Source organism: Nyctereutes procyonoides, unplaced genomic scaffold (assembly GCF_905146905.1).
Source record: "Nyctereutes procyonoides isolate TBG_1078 unplaced genomic scaffold, NYPRO_anot_genome, whole genome shotgun sequence".
NCBI lineage: Eukaryota > Metazoa > Chordata > Mammalia > Carnivora > Canidae > Nyctereutes > Nyctereutes procyonoides.
The window spans coordinates 12,289,096-12,306,369 of NW_026575036.1; the positions used below are offsets into that span (position 1 = coordinate 12,289,096).

The following is a 17,274-nucleotide window of genomic DNA, read 5'->3' on the forward strand; positions in this document are numbered from 1 at the left end:
TGACACAACTGCAGAAGAGGATTTAATGAGGAGTCCAGGTGGATCGATCATACGCAGTCAATACCGTTACTCCAAAACAGCTCCTACAAAAGGAGGACCTTGAAATCTTACATTTCGCAATGATGCTGGAGTGCAGAGAGCTGAAGTAGTGAATGAGAGACTGTGTTTGCCAGGATTGTCGGCACCATTGTTGGGTTCCAGGTTCAGCTAAGGATGTCAAGCTGTCTTGTCACAGGGTAGCCAGTGCTCCTGGTACAAATTTCTGTTACGGAGAGTGGGGTGCATTTTCTGGCCAGCTCCAGGCTCTGGGCTCCGGGCTAGTGGCTAAATGTCCAGCCCTTTCGCTGTGGCACATTCCCGCACGGCGATTCTGTGCTACTAAAATTGAAAGAAAAAGCCTCGGCCTGTGGTGTTTTCTCAGCTCTGTTTTCAGAGAGGTGAATAGGTATTTTCTAGCAGCGCTGAGGTTTATTTGTTCTGAAGCCTCTTCTGCGCTCTTGTGGGCCTCAAACTTCACTAGTCTTCAGAGGCAGCTTTGTAAAGAGAGACTTTAATGTCGCATCCTCCTGGGTTTGGTGCATTGCTTCAAATGTTTCCCATCACAGTGCCTGCCCAGAGGACTCTGTAAAGCATGGTGATTACTGTTTCTCTGGCACTCTTCTGTTTCCTTCTGAGGTTTGTAAGGTGAGTCAGGCCCTACTGTTTAAGTTGCTGGGGTGAATTTTGCTGAGAGGTGGCCTGGATGAAACGGCAGCTGTCAGGGATGCCGCGCAAGGGAAACCCCTGCACCATAACCACCGTCTGTTTAGGTCCGGACCCATCCAACACACAGAAAAGCTCATGTGAAGAAAAAGTTAGTGTTGAGAAAGAAAACTGGGGAAAATTATCCTAGACTCAGGTTTGTCTGCATGCAACAGAAACCCTAAAATAACTGTAAGGTGAAGGTTGTTTTTCTCTGATGAAACAGAAGCCCACAGGCACCTGGGTGGCTCAGTGGTTGAGCATCTGCCTTTGGCTCAGGTCATGGTCCTGGGATCGAGTCTCGCATCCCAGCTCCAATAGGAAGCCTGCTTCTCCCTCTGCCTGTGTCTCTGCCTCTCTCTGTGTGTCTCTCATAATAAATAAATAAAATCTTTAAAAACAAACAAACAAACCCAGAAGCCTGGAGGCAGGCAGCTCAGAGCTGTGATAGCCAGGGGTGTGATGGTGCTGGCTCATCCCAGCTTTTGAGAACCAATTGTTAGCAAGCATCCATCTCTACTCAACTCTGAGTTCAAGGAAGTCACTTCGGCAACAGGAAACTGGCCATCGTGTAGTATTTATATCACAGAAATCAGCAAATGCCACAAATCAGGGTTTTGCCCTTCAGAGAGCCTGGGGTTTAACATGTAACAGCACACCACCGGGTATAGTTCTGTAGAGGGCTAGGGCCCAGGGTCTTTCTATCCTATTGCTCCACCATCCTTGCATGTGGCTCCAATTTTTATGGTCCAAGTTGCTGCAAAAGTTCCAGACATTAAATTATACATTTCAGCTAGCAAAGAAGGAATAAAAAACAAGGGAACATGTATATCTCTATATATTGGGCAGCAATAGTATTTTAAAAAAAATTTTTTTAAGATTTTCATTTATTCATGAGAGGCACACAGAGAGAAAGAGAGACAGAGACACAGGCAGAGGGAGAAGCAGGCTCCATGCAGGGAGCTGGATGCGGGACTCGATCCCAAGTCTCCAGACCACGCCCTGGGCCAAAGGCAGATGCTAAACCGCTGAGCCACCCAGGGATCCCCCCAGAGGTAGTATTTTTAAAGAGGTTTCTGGAAAGATGTATACAGCACTTTTTTGGTCAGTACATAGCTGTGTCTAGTGTAGGGGAGGCTGGGAAATGTAGGCTTTATTTGGGGATCCATCTGTCAAGCTTAGAGGTAGAGGTCTGTGGTAGAGCTCTAAGATGCTCCAGTGCTCTTCACCCTGTATAATCTCCTCTGCTTGAGTGTGGGTGGATCTTGCAGATATGATACCACTCCTGTGATTATGTTATGTTTCAAATTAATCAGCTTAAAATAGCGAGATTATCCAGGTAGGCCTGACTTCTAAATCAGGTCTAGAGGGTTAGAGATTAGCAGCAAGAGACTCAACCTGTCATTGCTGGCTTGAAGATGGGGGCAGGGGTGGTCAAAGGGCTCTGAGGCAAGGAATGCAGGCAGATCTAGGAGCTGAAAGGGGCCCCCCACAAAGAGCAAGAAAATGGGGATCTCCGTCCTATTAGCCATGAGGTCTTGAATTCTGACAAAAACAAAAATGCTGAGCTTGGACATGGGTTTTTCTCTAGAGCCTCCAGAGTTTGCCCAGCCTGGCTGATGCCTCGATTTTAGCCCTGTGACATCCCGAGCAGTGAACCCAGACACTACCAGAAATCTGACCTACATAACTGTGAGTTGGTTAACGGGGGCTGTTTTAAGCTGCTAAATTTGTGGTAAATTGTTATACAACAAACAAAAACACATTTGGATCTATGTGGAAAACACAATAGGATCTATTACTATGGAAGAAAGGGAAAATAGGTTTTGGAGTATGCAACTTGCAGTCCTTGACTCATAAATACACTAAAACCCCAAAACGTGTTGAATGTGTTAGAAGCAGAGCCTAGTGAGACCCAAGTCCTTACAGGCATCTGTAGCCTGTAAGATTAGGTTCTTGCAAAACTTTATTTTTTTATTTTTATTTTTTAAATATTTTTTAAAAAGTTTTATTTATTTATTCATGAGAGACACAGAGAGAGAGGCAGAGACATAGAGGGAGAAGCAGGCTCCATGCAGGGAGCCCAACGTGGGACTGGATCCCTGGACTCCAGGATCACACCCTGAGCCAAAGGCAGGCACTAAACCACTGAACCACCCAGGCATTCCTTTGCAAAACTTTAATATGGAGAACACTAGTGTCTCTCACAATTGGGGTCCTTGGCTGGACCATATCCCCTGAGCCCCTGCTTCCTTTTTTTTTTCCTTTAAAGATTTTATTTATTCATGAGAGACACAGAGACAGAGACATAGGCAGAGGGAGAAGCAGGCTCCCCTTAGGGAGCCCGATGTGGGACTCGATTCCCGGACCTGGGATCACGCCCTAAGCAGAAGGCAGACACTCAACTGCTGAGGCACCCAGGAGTCCCCCTGCTTCCTTTCCTGCTCTGGAAATCTTTGTCCTATCAGCTGGAGGTCTGTAGTCCAGTAGCCTTTCAAGCTGTCTTTCTGCTAGTTCAAGTTGTTTTAGTGTGGAGGGAGCCACTCCAGGAGAAGATACTCTGCCCCCTCATCCAGTTGTGCAAGAGAGGAGGAGGGAGGGACACATTTTCCTGATAATGACAAAGGATTGAGGCTCAGGTAGCAGAAAGGTCTGAGCAGATAGAGGGTAAATTGTAATTGGGATGATTTTTAAAGCAGTTGGATTAATCTGGGATTTCTTGTGTATGTGGTTGCTTTTCCAGAAGAATCACAAATATGACACCAAAATCCTTGGTGAATAAGAGTAATAATGAAAAAAATTAATATAGATATTCTTTAAAAAATATAGATATTCTTAGAGGTGGGGTGAGAAAGAAGAGCATACCATACAATGAACTGTGAAATTTTGACCATTGTCTTTAATTGTCACCTCTGCCAGAGTAACGACATGGCAGTCCCGTGTCTTGATCTCACCTGTCCCCTTCTAATCTCCCCACTTCCCCAGTCTCTCTTCTCTTTCCCAGCTTCTTACCTCTTCTTCAACAGGTACTCCATACCCTAACATGACTCAATTAGTCTTTCCCTCTGATGTTTCTAGTAACTCCACACATTGCCTTATCAGAACCAAAGTAATCGCATGGCCAGGCCCAAGAACTCCCTTGAAAGGTTAGAAAAGCAAGAAGCTGTGAAAGGTTTACTGCGATATATTCGTGCCCATCACATTAGGAATCTACAGCCATCTTTCAGTGCACAGAGTATAGGTATGTGAATACCTGGGCACCTGACATTGGGCATATATCTCAGGACCTTGGACTCAATTATGTGGTGTCCTAGTATGTGCCAGCTGTTCTTCGGGGTGTCAGACATTCAGTAATGTCCCAAAAAGAATAGCACTGTCCCTTGGGGGTACTCTCTTGGGGGTGGGGGTGGGAGTACAAATTGTGAACAATGCTATAAGGTAAAAGAAGACCATGCAATGAAAGTGAATAATACGAAGGAAATCAACCTTTTTAGGAAGGGACACTGAAGCAGAGGGATGAGAAGGAGCCAGCCAGAAAAAGACACTCTGTTACCCAACAGATGGAATAGCATGTTGAAGGCCTGGAGGCCTTCAAAAAAATAAAGTTTTGCAAGAACCTAATCTGCATGTTGAAGGCCTGGAGGAAGGTAGGGCCTGGTGAATTAGGGGAGCGGAAAGGACAAAGCAGGCTTTGGCTTAATAAGCAGGTGTGGGGAACAGACAGGGCTCTAGGTCACACTGAAATAGAGTAAGCTCTTTAAAATTGGTGTTTAGATGTGAGTTTTAAAAATATGCATGATCCTGGGGCTGCTATGACAAAGTACTGCAAACTGTACGGCTCAAAACAACAAAAACTAATTTTGTCTCAGTTCTGTAGGCTAAAAAGTCTCAAATCAAGGTCTCGGCAGGGCCTTGTTTTTCTCTGCACCTCTGGATAGAATCCTTCTATGCCAATTCCAGCCTCTGGTTGTGGCCTGTAATCCTTGGCATTCCTTAGCTTGCAGCTGTGATGCTCCAACTGCATTCATCCTCATATGGCGTTCTCTCTCATAATGACACCAGTTCTGTTGGACTAAGGGCCCATACTGCTCTAGTATGACTGCTCTAGTATTTTAACTGATTACATCTACAGTGACTCCATTATCATAGAAGATTGTAGTCAGAGATACTGATGGTTCCATCTGCAGCATAGCTTTTTGGGGGATGTAGTTCAATCCATAACAACTGGTGAGGAAATAGTATATTCTACTGTGCAAGGAAGGAATTGACTTATTTTTCTTAGATACTTAACTATTACAAGCTGTCAGTGTCTTAAGTTCTAGCATATTTTGTGCTACCTTGACTATGGTAAATTACTCATGTGGATTTGTTGCAAGTAGAGTTGACACTTGAACAACAGGGGTTTGAAATGTCTGGGTCCACTTATACACAGATTTTTTTTTTTACAGTACAGCCCTGTAAATGTATATTCTTCCTTATTTTTTAATAGCCATTTCTTTTCTCTAGCCTACTGTACTATAAGAATATACTATATAATATGCATAACATATGGAATATATGTTAATTGACTGGTTACATTATTGGTAAGGCTTCCAGTCAGCAGTAAGCTGTTAGTAGCTGAGTTTTTGGGGAGTCAAAGTTAGACATACTTTTTTTTACTGTATGAAATTGGAGGAAGGTCAGTGCCATCAACCCCACATTATTGAAGGGTCAACTGTATATTATAATCATGACTGCCACTGGAATACAAACTAAATAGAAAGCTACCTCTTAACAGAAGCTTTCAGTCTAATTCAGGATGTTTTTGACTGTAAGAGAAAACTCAAAATTAACTGGCATAAACAATAAAGGGGATTCTTAGAAGATAAATGAAAACTCTGAGCATGTGATACACAATTGATTGAAGTGCAGAGAAGTGGAGGCAGGAAGATCAACAAGCAAGCTTTGAGGTGATACAAGAGGTTCTGAAGTCCTGAAACAAGAAGGTAGTAGAGTATATGGATGCTTTTTGAAGACATTACGAGGGAAGATCTTTAGCATTTGATGAGGGGTGACAGGAGAATCAATGGTTATTTCAAGATGTTTATTCTGAAAGATGAAAAGTGCTGCAATGCTACTAACAGAGAAGGAGGGCTTGGGAGGAAAGCTGGTTTATGGGACAGAGAGAGAAGAAATAATGAGTTTCAGCCACTTTGACTTTAGAATAACAGTAGACTATCAACAGAGAGCTGGATAAATGTAGCTAGAGAGAAGAGTAGCGGGTCAAGAAGTAAACCTCAGTGACACCCATGGTTACAGGAGAGGTTGAAAGAAACAAGGATGGTGCAGTGTTAAAGTCAATAAAGGGATTTCCAAGGGGAGTGATGTTAAGGAAGATGGAATTCATGATCTCTTATTTAAGTTTCAGGCCTAGAGATTAAGCATAAGGAAGATAATGAAACATGGAAGAAGGTTAAACAAATGGTCTATGTACAAAAGAAATGAAATCAAACATGACTGGTATTGTAAGAGCTGTTGGTTACCTCCACCATAAATATTCCCAATTCTCTCTTGATATGTTAATTATCTATTGCTGTGTAACAAATTGCCAAAAACTTAATGATTTAAAACAACACACATTTATTATCCTACAGTTTCTGTGGATCAGAAGTCTGGGTATAACTTAATTGGGTCCTTTCTTTAGGGTCTCACAGAGCTGGTGTCAAGGTGTTATCTGGGCTGCATTAATATCTGGAGACTTGACTGGGGAAGAGTCCACTTCTGAGGTCAGTCAGGTTGTTAGCAAAATTTATTTCCTATGATTGTAGGACTGACATCCTGTCTTGTTACTGGTTCAACTCAGACTATCCTCAGCTCCTTGCATGTGGGTCTCCCAAAATGGCCACTTATTTCTTCAAAGCTAGTTCAGGGGAGAGAGTCTCTAGAAAGAGTCTTAGCAAGACAGAATCATGTATGATGTAGTATAATCACAGAGCCAATATTCCATCACTTTCCATATTCTATTGGCTAGAAGCAAGTCACAGCCTTGCCCACACTGAAGGAGAAGGAATTACATAACAGTGTGAAAACCAGAAGGTGGGGATCTTTGGGGGTTACCTCAGATTCTTCCACAATTTTGTTTGGGATCTTCATGTGTCTAGTTCTAGGTCATGGTTGATCTAAGCTAACTGTGATATTGTTTCCTGCTTTCCCAATCTCTCTTGCTATGAGAAGGGGTCATATAAATTGTGTATGACAATGACAACTAAGTACAAGTCTCTTTGGAGGGTTTGGGAAATCTTTTGTGCTCTCCTAACAAATGAAAAGGCACACAGTTGGCATCACTCTTGCCCCTTTTTAAGTCTCAAATGTATATGTGATAACTGGAACTATAGCAGCACAGGACCAAGAGCAAGAGCCCAAGAGACATAGAGATTATAGCCTTAGGACTGATGAGCTGCTGAACTCACACTAGTAAAACCTATAGCTGGACTTCTTGGTATATCAGAATACCATCCAGTTTCATTTGTTTAAGCCACTGTAGCATGGTCTGTCTTACTTGCAGCCCAAAGCATTCAATTGGCCATGATATTTCTGCCCTCAGTTCTGAGTAATTATGTGTCTGACTAACATAGACCATTTTGAGGATATCCACTGAGCCTCGGATCTCTGCTCTCTGAGCATCTTGGCATATGAAAATGACCAGCATGGCTCTAGTCATACCTGCTTGAACCAGGAATGCACTCTTGACCAAAACTGGGCCAGTCTGATTCTCTTTTGCGTTTAAACTAAGAGACACAAGAATAGACTGTTGGGAGTTGAGTCACATTAATTCCAGGGCTTTGAAATAAAGGTCTGAACTTCTGCAACTTTTTTTTGTGTGTTTGTTTTTTTATAATAAATTTATTTTTTATTGGTGTTCAATTTACCAACATACAGAATAACACCCAGTGCTCATCCTGTCAAGTGCCTGTCACCCATTCACCCCCATTCCCCCACCCTCCTCCCCTTCCACCACCCCTAGTTCGTTTCCCAGAGTTAGGAGCCTTTATGTTCTGTCTCCCTTTCTGATATTTCCCACACACTTCTTCTCCCTTCCCTTCTATTCCCTTTCACTATTATTTCTATTCCCCAAATGAATGAGAACATATAATGTTTGTCCTTCTCCGATTGACTTACTTCACTCAGCATAATACCCTCCAGTTCCATCCACGTGGAAGCAATGGTGGGTATTTGTCATTTCTAATGGCTGAGTAATATTCCATCTGCAACTGAGTTCCTGGAAGTAAGTTCCAGCCCTTCCTAAGCCCTGGCTGTTCAGTTTTTCATTGGATTCCATGAAAGACATTTGTATCCTCATTGTCATTTCTCTGCTTGGGCCAGATAGATTCTATATGTATAAGGAGTTTCAGCTGGGAAATGTGGTATACTGAGCCCTTCACAATTTGATGTTTGCCTCTTTCTTGAACCACATTTCCTTCACTCATTCTCAGTTCCAGCATTATCTTCTCAGCAAATTCTTCCTTGAATCCAACAGTGTTCTATCTCTCCATGAGAGTTGCTATCTCTCCATGACACCTATATCACCTACTATTATCTGACTTAGAAAGTAGAGATTGTGTCTCTTTCATTTTTGTATTTCCAGAATATAGCATAGTCTTGCACTTAATACATACTCAGTACTATTTCCTTGGATGAATAAAGACAGAGATAGGAGTTTCTGACGAATGTAACAGAACAAACATAACCACAAGAGAGTTGAAGTACATGGGATTCTTTGCTCCTGGAAGGCATATCTTATTCAGTTTAGCACAGTATTAGATACGTAGTAGGCATTTAGTAAAAGTTTGATAAACTGCACTGCACTGTGCTTTGTATTTTAGAGACTGCTGAGTGTCCCTAGGGGGCTGGAGCATGAGAGCTGTGCAGCAGTGATTGTGTAGGTGGTGGATGAGGGGCATAGTGGAGATGAGATGAAAAATGTAGACTAGGGCCATACTATGGAAGGCTTTGCACACAAGGCTAGGGTTCTTGGCATTTATTTTATTTTATTTTGTATTTTTAAAAATATTTTATTCATTTATTCATGAGATACACATAGAGAGAGGCAGAGATATAGGCAGCCCACAAGGAGCCTGATGCGGGACTTGATCTCTGGACCCAGGATCATGCCCTGAGTGGAAGGCAGATGCTCAACCTCTGAGCCACCCAAGTGTCCCTTGGCATTTATTTTATATGTAAAAAGGAAATATGAAAGAATTTCAATTACAGATGTAATTGGAGCAAGGGATAGGCAGACTAAATATTAGCTTCTAAATACTTCAGAAAACACATGACAAGTGACTGAACTAGGCTGGCAGCAGTAGAAATAGAAAAGAGCACTGGCTGTCAAGAGCTTATTGTGAAATTTTCAAACATTTTATGATCCAGATGTTAAACTTTTAGTAGTTTTAAATTGACTATAGTGGGAAGATTTGCATCATGGAAATTGGCAAACCCTACAAATTAGGGCTTTAAAAAATTCTCATTTCTTTTCGAAGTCATTTTACCAGCACATCACTGAGAAAGACTTCAGAGAGATGTTTGGGTAGACTTGACAGGCCTTGATAATTAGTTAAGGTACATGTCGGGTTGAAAAGTTGTTAAAGATCATTTTGACATTCTTATCTGAAGTTGTGACTCTGGGTGACTGGGAGGATAAGGATGTTGTTAGCAATAGTGGGAATGCTAAAGGGAGACCAAATTTTGGGGGAAAGATGATGAATGTGATTCGCTGCATGTACCTGGGATATAACAGAACAGATGTGGCTCATCCAAAAAAAGAAATGGAAGTCTGTATTCAGTGCTCAGATCTGTCAGACCTGGAGTGTAGACTTGGAACCAGTTGCATAGAAATGGCAGGTGAATCTTTATGAATGGATATATCTTTCAAAGCTGAGTATCAGAATGAGAGAATACTGGGGACACCCTACATTTAATTAAGGGGCAGGCAGGAGGAGAGGGCATTGAAGGGGATTGAGAAGTCAAGGGCCTTCTGTCCACAGAACAGAGGCACATCCTCCTTTTTAAATCTTTGTTCTAGAGTTTCTGCTGGACATTTGCTTGGTCTTTTGCTCTCCTTTGGATCCTAGGTTCTGTAGAAATTGCCTGTACCAGTGGCCTCAACTCTATTAGACTCAGCACTTCTTTTGCACTGTATTTTGTAATATTGCCTTTACTACTCTGAGATGCAGTTTATAAAGAATATAGCCCCCCACAGACTTCATTAAAAATCAATATGATGCCCTATTGGTAAGAGAAAGACGAAAGGAAAATTATTTATAATTAACGTTTATCAATATGTAAGTGTTGGGGCACAATTCCACTAAAAGAGACAGTGAAGCAGTCAGAAAATTCTACCTACTAAGAATCACTACCCATGAGGCAGCTGCAAATGCAGATTGTTAAAGGGTGTGGTACCAGTGACCCAGAAACCTGTGACGGCCTTTGTAGTGGGGACCTTAATTTCCATAACCATAAATAACTCTGGGCAAAATTTTGATTGGAGAGAAAGGACAGTCTTCTCTTGATTTACACAGTAGATGTATTCCTGAAAAGTTCATTGTATAACTGAATTATTATGCAAAAAGTAGTGATGCCTACCTGTAAAATAAATTTAGATTCTAGGTAAGAAAATTATACACAGGATTTTCCCCTGCGAATGTCTTTGGATCGCAGAAAAGTTTCATAGGATGCTGGACAATTAGTTGTATAAGACCGTTCCATTTATTGCGAAATATCTAATGTTGGAACTAGTATGCACTAAGCGTAGGGATGAGAGTGGCTTAAACACCCTGCCAGTTTCCAAAATGTCCTCTGTGGGGCAATACTGTCTCCATCGACAATCCTTGGTCCTGCTCAGCAGTTTTGGTGATAAAAAGGTGGAGATAAGGTTTCACTAACCATGGTGTGTAGACACCTCCCATTTCTGGGGAACTTGGAGCAGATGGGATCTGAGAATCAGCCTGGCAAGAGGAATAGACAAAGGCTTGTTAGTTGGAAGGTGGGTTGCTCCTTCAAAAGTGAAGAGCTTTTGGTAGAGACCTTGAGGACTTGAGTTTAAAAACAGTCTTACAAAGAAAATCATAACAATGCAAGCTTAATGTAAACACCATCTCTTCTCCCTCACAGAGTCCAGAAGACGGCAAAAGCTTTTTACTGCAGATGCCTCTCATCCTCTTATTTTCTTCTCCTTCCTTTAACAAGATTTGAGAACATCAAACAAAAACAAAAACAAAAACAAAACCCTATATTAACTCTAATTCCTGTCATTAACTTTTTAAGATGTACATCAAATGGGTTCCAGAGAGATGTTATCTCAACAAGGATTTGAGACACCCCCCCCCCCAGGCTTCTGGCCCTACTGTAAAGGAAGGGCTGGAAAGAGTTGCACAATCCCCTTACACTTCACCCCTTCTCGCTCACCCTTACTACCCATGAATTTTCTTGTGTCTGCTGCAGTTCAGAGCTGTCAGCCCCAACTCAGCAGCAGTTTGGGAGAGAGGGCAGTGGGAGCTAGGGTGACAGCAGCTGTAACCTCTTGCAAATCACCTCCTTCTTGGAGTCTTAATTTCACAAGCACATACTTCCACAGCTACTAAAAACACACATTGCTTCTTGGCATCTAAAGAATGCGTTTTAGTACTCCTTGGTTTTAACTAAGTATCTCAAATATTAAAGCAGTCTGCTGATGTTGCTGATGAGACAGTGCCCACGTACTTGAGGAGCTCCACAGTTTCCATGCTTATAGTTCACATTTCCCACATTTCCAAATTCAAGCATTCGAGAACAAGCAGGAGATGTTCACAGGAACAAATGCTATTCATGATATGTGACCATTTATGAATAGTTCCTGCTTCATTTAGTTATGGGTTAATCTGAAAGGGGAGACAATGGAATAACATTGGATAGGTATCTTTGGAAAGAGGTAAATTGCTGACGTGTACTATTTTGCCCATAGAATCAGATGTTTGAGAAAAATAATTCTTGTTTTCTATTATTAGTGTTATTCTTTCCTTTGCATTGGGACAAGGAAATTTACTTTACCCCCAAGACCAAAAAAAAAAAAAAAAAAAAAAGTCCTACCTCTACTTCTTACTACTCACTATAGATAAGTGTGATTCGTCTTAATGTACTAGGCACATTTCATCAGTGGCCCTACTTGACTGCCAAATTGGCACTCCATTGTCACTTGTCAACTTCTTCTGTCCTTGCAACCCTGTGTCCTTGCAATCTTGCATCACTCCTAATACCTAACTCCTTAATCGTGTGATCATCTTCCTCATTGGATGTATTGCCAAGGGTAGCCCTTCTCAAACATTAATGTGCATCTAATTCACCCAGGCATCTTGTTAGAATGCAGATTCTGAGTCAGTAGTTTGAGATGGAACTTGGATTCTGCTTTTCTAATAAGATCCTAGTTGATACAGATGCTGCAGGTCACAGACCCATGCTCTCAAGTAGAAAGGAATAGTGGAGGAATGATAGATGGCGCTAAAAGGGAAGAATTACCTTTCAGAGAGCCACAAATTACCTGGGAAAGTAAGATACCAGGAAGAGGTGAGAAGAGGTGTGTCTATATGATGAAGTATTTATGTGTATGAATGTATAAGATATGTTATGAATATATAAACTACCTCTTTAAAAATAGCATCATTCATAAATGTTTGGCAAAAAAAAACATTTAAAAAGGAGGTATGAAGCTATTTAGGGATGTTTTATAGATAAGCTTTAATACTTGCTATGTCATAGCTTAAAATGAGTTAAGATCTATAAAATGCTTATTGTAGTGCCTGGCATATTTTAAGCCAAGTGTCAGCATTACTCATGTTTATTACTATCTTTCTTATAGTTTTATGCTGGTTCTAGAATTCAAAGTCTAGAAATTAGAAAGGAAAGGAGTTTCTTGAAGAAAGACATTTTTCATGATGGATAAAGGACAGTCACAGGGATAGTCACAGAGAAACAGAATTTAAAAAAAAGCCACCTGTGTCTTCTTTAAAGCAGCCTTCTGCCACAGAGTGACCACCTAAGACTGAGGAGGGACTGGGAAGTAAGATCTTTCTGGAGTTGGCAGGATGTGGATTAGCCTCAGCGTGAGAAGCAGCAGTGACTTCTAACCTCAGTCACATTTACAGTCTGAGACCTTTTTGACAAGGGAAACTCCACATTGAAAAAAAGGGGGGCCAAGTTGGTTAGAGTTTCCCTCTTAAAAATCGAAAAAGTAAAGCCAAGATTAGATTTAGCAATAATTGCATTTTAGTGAGAAAGACACCAAATTACAGCAATTTGAAAAAAAAAAGGTTTCTCTTTGTTCAAAATCGGATTTGCTTTTATGCCTACTTAAGAAAGATTTTTTGTATAAGATAGCATAATTAAGTGGGAATTGGTGTTATAAATGAGACTTTAAAAATTCCGTATAGTTTTATTTTTCTCATACCCCTTTTAAATCATGAAATCTCATTTTCCAGTGCAGCTCATAGTCTAATTAAAGCTGGTATAACGGACTTTATAAACTTCAATGTTTATCAGTTCCTAGGGAAAGCTTACCAGTTATTCAGCAAAACCATTTGTATACAAAGCACTACCATCCACCCAGTGGCAAAAATCTGGATTGCAAGCATTTTGCTGACGTTGAGAGGCTCCAAACCACTTTTTGACGGGTTAGCCAGACGAATCCCAGCCTATGTAACCACAGGAGCCATGTGTGGTCACCTGAGGTTCTGTCATTCCTCTGTGAGGTCAGTGGATCCAAAGCAATGTGGGCTACTCACGCACTGCCCTTGAGACTAGAGTTAATACACCTCCTGGAAAAGTATGCTGCTTATTCCCTTAAGAATTCACTAATATGTGTTAGACCTCTCTGTGTACGGGAGAAAAATAGATAATACTCTAATTGCCATGGTTGTGCTCAAAATTATGTAGTGCTTTCCCAAATTTGTGAATAGAACGGAAGAAATGAAAGAAGTATTTAAAAGCTATTACTATTGCTAGAGCTTATCGATATCGCACCGACTGATCATGGTAAAAATTAGGAGTAGGAGGCCCGCAGGATGTTTTATACCATTTAAATTCTTTTCTTGTTGCTTCTTATTGGGAGGCAGTGTAATATGATAGAAAGAGCACTGGCAATACATCAACTCGGTTGGAGGGCTTTGGCAAGCTCTCTGAGCCTCAGTTTCTTCATTTTTGAAATGGGATAATGATACAGGACATCTACAGGTAGGGGATTAAAATATGTAAAGCAATTAGTACAATGTGATCACAGAGCCTCGTTTAGGGAGCAGTGGCAAAGGTTGTAAATTTTTACTTAGTTTTTGTATGTTTGTGAGGAGTTCAGCCCCTCCAGGAGCACTATCCCGGACGCCACTTAGGTTCATGAGCTCAGCATTGAGTCAGAGGAAAGGAGGTCGCTTTCTGATTCACGGTGCCACTTCCTGAGGTTCCTTAGTCATCTGAATTGGTCCAGACGAGCCTGCCCCTACTGAGCAATGTTCGTGTTCTCTTTTGAGTCAAGTTACATTATTTACTGATAGTCTTGCCTAGATGTAAATGGTGTTTGTGTATTGGTGCATGATGTGGCCAAGGTAACACATATGTTCTTCCGAAGCTGGCTTTTATTTTTTGGAGAAAGTTATGAATAGCCGCAGAGAACTGGAAGTGGTCTTTGAGCTTGGAGGAACAGCGGAAGTTGGTGATAGGTGGAGCAGTGGCTGACTAACTTGCAGAGTAACCTCTGGGGAGGTGTCCATCGCCTCTGGGTTTGCCACCTGTACAGTAAAAGCCGTGATGCCAGGGTTGCTACCCTGCCACTGGGGAGGGGTGACCTCCACAGTGGTTTCCGAGCACTTTTATTAAACGTCGGCATTTCAGTAACGATTGCCACATTCATGGCTGTCAACACTCAATGATTGTGGTGGTGAATAATTTAAGTTATGTGAATTTTGATTTATGATTTGAATGAAAAGAATGCATATCCGCAAGACTTATAACTAAAAGTGTCTTGGTCTAAAAAAGAAAATGGTCCACAATGCTGTCCTTCTTATTAACATGGTACATGCTTGAGGCAGAACGTTTGGTGTACACATTGGGTAATAAGGAGAGTCGCCCACAGTTAGGGCATATATCCTAGAGCACCCAGGACAGTCCTGGCCCCATTAGCACCTCCTTCACTCTCAAAAGTGTTCCTTTTGGACAACAGTTGAGGTGGTCCCTCTATCCTTTCCCTTCTTCCCAGAGGTAACTACACGTATATGCCAGTCAATGTCTACAGCTTCCCTTTTCCAACAAAATGGCATAGAGTGATGAAGAGTCTCTGTGCTGGGGAGCCCAATAAACCAGTTCTGGATTTTGCTTGGGCCACTTACAGCCCTGTGAGTTTAAGCAAAGACTTAAAAAAATGAATTATAGTTACTTAAAATACATCAAATTTTAAATGTAAAATGATACCTTCTATTGCATCTCTACCTTTCACCCCAGAGGTAGTCATCTTGATTGGACTGGTTACTTCACCTTTTTTGCCCCTGAGTCTCTCATCTGTAAAACGGGCATTATAAGCTCATCTCACATATACTCATCTATATAGACCTATGTACATAGGAAACTACATTGATATGGACCTATATAGACCCATATGTACATCTATATAGACCTATGTGCATAGGTCCTATTGTATAGTAAATGCTAACAAGTGGTTATTAATACTATGATTCCTGGCCTGCTCTTTTGTAGTCTGCTTATTTTCACTTAGCAAGTATACAGAATGGTTTCTTAACCTCATTTGTAATAAACAAATCCCCCAGTAAATATGGAAATGTGAGTTTTCTGAGGGGCCTCTATTCAAATGTTGTTCTTAAACAAATATTACCAGGCTCAATAAGCATAGAAATGGAACCATCATCTCCCTGCTAGAAGCTGGTCCTTCCAGGTGGGGTTTGGGGCAGTCTGGGTGTGTGGGAGGCAGTGGGCTGGAACATTTACACTGCTGTTTGTGGTGTACCTGTTCAGTCATAAACAGAGAGCTTTAGTTTCCATCTGGCTCCTCTTACTGGCACTAAATTCACATTAAAAAGAAAGAGAGAAAGAAAGTAATGAAAAAGAAAGACCTCTAAACTGCTCCATGGATAGGATCAAAAACAAATTTGGTCCCCAAATCCTAGGTTCTAATGTGGTCAGGATGGGGCAGGAGATGAAGTTTTTCTAAAATAAAAGAACCCAAGGAGATGCATTTTGACCGGGAAGAAGATTTGTTCCTGTAGATTCTCAGTGACGAGTGCTACTCACTCTGTAGTCAAAACATCCCGCTGAAACTGGGGATTGCTGACAAGAATGTCCTCCCTTTCCTGTTGCTTTATTTAGTTACAGTCAGTTACAGCTTGTTTTGTCACATCAGGCACTAGGGAGATGCCTCAGTTATCCTCAACAGAATGGAAACTTTGGTTCAGAGGATTTACTCTTTTTAGGCTCTTCCAGCCCCCTGTCTCTCCTCTCCCAGGCTCCACCCTGACTGTCTGTCACATTGGGTTTGAAAATCCTTTCCTGAGGTTGGGGATCCAGAGTTTAAGCTTTGGCAATCAGAACACCCACCTCCTGCTTTCACTTACTCCTACATCTTTGTGGGTTCTTTTAAGTGGATTAAAATCCAGTCTCCCCTCTACTCCCAGATGGGGAGCATGCAAAATAATAAACACTAGCATGTTTTCCAGTTGTAGAGTTCATCTGACACCAATGTCTATCAATAGGAGTTTATTCATTAGACATTTTGGCACATCAGTAAGAGCAAAGGACTTGAAGACTAATGGGGTGTGGGCCTGTGCTCTTTTCTTCAGAGGTGGCATCTTACCTCTAGATGTTCATGACTCTGTATGTTCATGTCCTTTATGGACATAGATGACATGTAGCAAATGGGTCTTAATGATTATGTTCCATGTCTTTTAGTAAAATGCATCTTTCTGACCACACAGACATTTGTGTTTGACCCTGTTAATGCAACACTTTGAAGAAGTTCTTCTGTATTGGTTATCTATATTTGTTATCTATTACTGCATTAAAAATTACTGCAAAGCTTAGCAACTTAAAACAATAAACATTTTTTATTCATACACTTTATGAGATTCAGGAATCCAGGAGCAACTTAGCTGGGCAATATTGACTCAGAACCTCTTGTGAGGTTTCCTTCAAGATGTCGACTAGAGCTCCAGCTGTCTAAAAACTTGACTGGGTTGAAGGATCCATTTCTAAGCTTTGTCACAGGACTGTTGTTTGGAGGCTTCAGATTTTTACCACATGGGCTTTTCCATGGTGCTGCTCACATCATGGCAGTTGGCTTTCCCCAGAGTGAGTGATCCAGAGAGACAGAACAAGACAGAGGCCACAGTGTCCTTTATAACCTAATCTCAGTAGTGATATAATTCCACATCTATAGTCAATTGGTCACACAGACACATTCTGGTACAAGATAGAAGATTATTATCCTTGAGCAAGAATGATACAGTGCCATCTTGGAGTGTGGTTACC

The 17,274-nt window shown here is 41.4% G+C and overlaps 1 protein-coding gene across 3 annotated transcripts in view; it reads left to right on the forward strand.

Annotated features, from left to right (window-relative positions):
- KLHL42 (kelch like family member 42) overlaps positions 1-17,274 on the forward strand; it is a 151,726-nt gene that overhangs the window by 26,925 nt on the left and 107,527 nt on the right. The window contains exon 4 of one of the 3 annotated variants that reach the window (XR_008663557.1): positions 2,333-2,433. The exons of 1 other annotated variant lie outside the window; for it this stretch is intronic. The gene's annotated coding sequence lies outside the window, so the exon portion shown is untranslated. Of the gene's footprint in view, positions 1-2,332; positions 2,562-17,274 lie in introns of those variants that run through there. One more of the 3 variants, XR_008663558.1, reaches the window with a different exon arrangement.